Source organism: Gavialis gangeticus, unplaced genomic scaffold (genome assembly GCF_001723915.1).
Source record: "Gavialis gangeticus isolate Ggan-Ray unplaced genomic scaffold, GavGan_comp1, whole genome shotgun sequence".
Classification (NCBI taxonomy): domain Eukaryota; kingdom Metazoa; phylum Chordata; order Crocodylia; family Gavialidae; genus Gavialis; species Gavialis gangeticus.
In genome coordinates this window covers 5,201,376-5,203,640 of record NW_017729034.1, presented here as the reverse complement: position 1 = coordinate 5,203,640, position 2,265 = coordinate 5,201,376, and positions in this window count along the sequence as shown.

Sequence of the window (2,265 nt, the reverse complement as noted above, 5' to 3'; positions counted from 1 at the left end):
AGGTCCCTTCCGACCCTAGAAACTATGAAGCTATGAAACCAGTGATTAACTATGGACTGCCAGGTGCTACACAGTCATTTACAATAGTAGCTGCATGTGTGTGCCTACAAAGGGACCTCCCTGAGCACCCGACTAAAACTTTGCACCTGTATATGACAGTGGAATGCGGCTTCTTTTTGTGTATGAACATGTGGAAATTCAATATTTATGCAGCTGGTGGCAAATTACTCTCTACTGACACGGAGAACTAGGTTCTTCTCACTTAAGAGCCACCTGGCTTTTAATAATCATTCCTCACTTTTTTTTTAATGCTGAAGAAATAACAGCCCACCTGCTACCTGGACAGTTTTGTGCTTCATGATAGCATTTTGGTAGCAGGAATAGCTGAGACTCAAAAGAGATAAAATAACTCTTTGCTTCAAGTCATAACAAGACAAACTTCTACCTATCTCTTTGAATGACCCCAGAACCTTAATAAAAACATGGACTGGGCTCTAACAAATATAAAGTCTACTTAGCAACACTCAAATCTGGATCCAGATTGAAAATACTCCAAAGTGTATGGGTGGTTGGCTCACCAGTTTGGCCTTCCTGCTTTCAGGTATTTGTTTCCATAAATGTTTATTTGCATCTCCCAGGAAGATCTGGAAAACTATTAAAACTGGTCTGTGTTCTCCTACTCATTCATAACAACAAAGCACCAGGAAGACTAATTCGTGCATTCGCAGTGGGACAAATGAAAGGCAGCTTGAATCTCCCCTTTTCACGGACTACCGGTGCAAGCTTAGGGCATCTTTACCCCAACATGAGCCCCTGCTTCCCTACAGAGATGTTCATGGGCAAAGGAAAACAACAGTCCAATCTGATTGTGGCCCTCTTCCCTTTACCTGTCCCCTTCTCTCTTCAGTCCTGCCCCTAGCCCCTGCCCTTCAAAATGGCCCATCTAAAAGAGTTGTGTTGTTCCCCTGTACAGGGGCCTTTTGATAAATGGACAATGGTGCAAAGGGCACAGGCAATCATGTGACTCCTATATACCAACCTAGCTGCCTGAGGCTGGGGGTGTAGCCAGAGGGGGTGCAGTGACACAGTCGCACACCCCTTTTGGACCACTCAGTGGTAACTTTCCCTCCCCCTCCCTTTCCCCTACCCCTGCTGCTATCTCTGCTGTTCCCCATCCATGATCATACTCCCAGGCTGTCAGGGAACACCCAGGGGAAGGAGACATTGAGAAGGCACTTGCCTGCCACTACCACTGTCTGGGGCTAAGCCTGTTCCCTGCACAGCCTGGCTGAAGTGGGGCAGCAATAGCTATGGAGTTTTCCCTGCCTCTGAGCCAGCCAAGACAGTGAGGATAGAGGCAGGGGAGGGGGAATGGGAGGAGAGCGGCTGCACTACTGAGCACAGAGGGGAGGCAGTGGGAGGAGTGGGCAATTCTTACTTGATTCAGTGGAGAGGGAGGGAGGTGTTGGGAGCTGGGATGCAGCCACCCCTGCAGGACCACAAATACCTGCTGTACTTGTGTACTCCAGCACCCTGCTCTACAAAACCTTGTATTTACCCATACCTGCAGCCCTAGGAATATAGTCATACCCTTCTGTATGACTTTCTCATTTGTGGAAAGGGAGTGGGAAGGAAAAGGAAAAGTACTGGAGTGTATGGACAGTTGTTGCTGGGGTGAGGGATATAGTTGTTGTATACTGACCAATAAAAGGAACCAAGAGGATTGTAAAAGGTTTTCTTTATTCAAATTAGTACATGAAAGCAGCATTATCAAACCTAAATGTTAAAAAAAAAAATCAAGAGACAGCCTGAACCCCATAATCATGAAATCAGCTTGTTATCATTAACGATAAAAACAAAAAAGTTGGATTTCTAATATATGCCTTCTGAGCTATTCAGTGACATTGAAATGATGTTTTATTTTTTTCCTCAAGTCACAAGAGCTAGACACTTTCTTTTGCTAAAAGAGCACAAGCTGACCTCTTTCCTAAATCACATGCCTCCAGAAGCTAGAAATTTATGGAAAAATAATATCATGAGATATAATAAACCCTTCTCCTCTCTATTCTCTATAGTGTTCTTAAGTACGCATTACTTTTGCTGGCTCCTCTCCTCAACAGATGATACAACACTGGCCTAAAGCAGCATCGACCCAAGTTTAATGTTAGAACAAAATAATATTTTCAGTTATTCAAGTAAAGGAAAAAGCCTGATAATCCAAATATTAAACTGTCAAGTCATGTACCCACCTCAAATCCCAGAGAG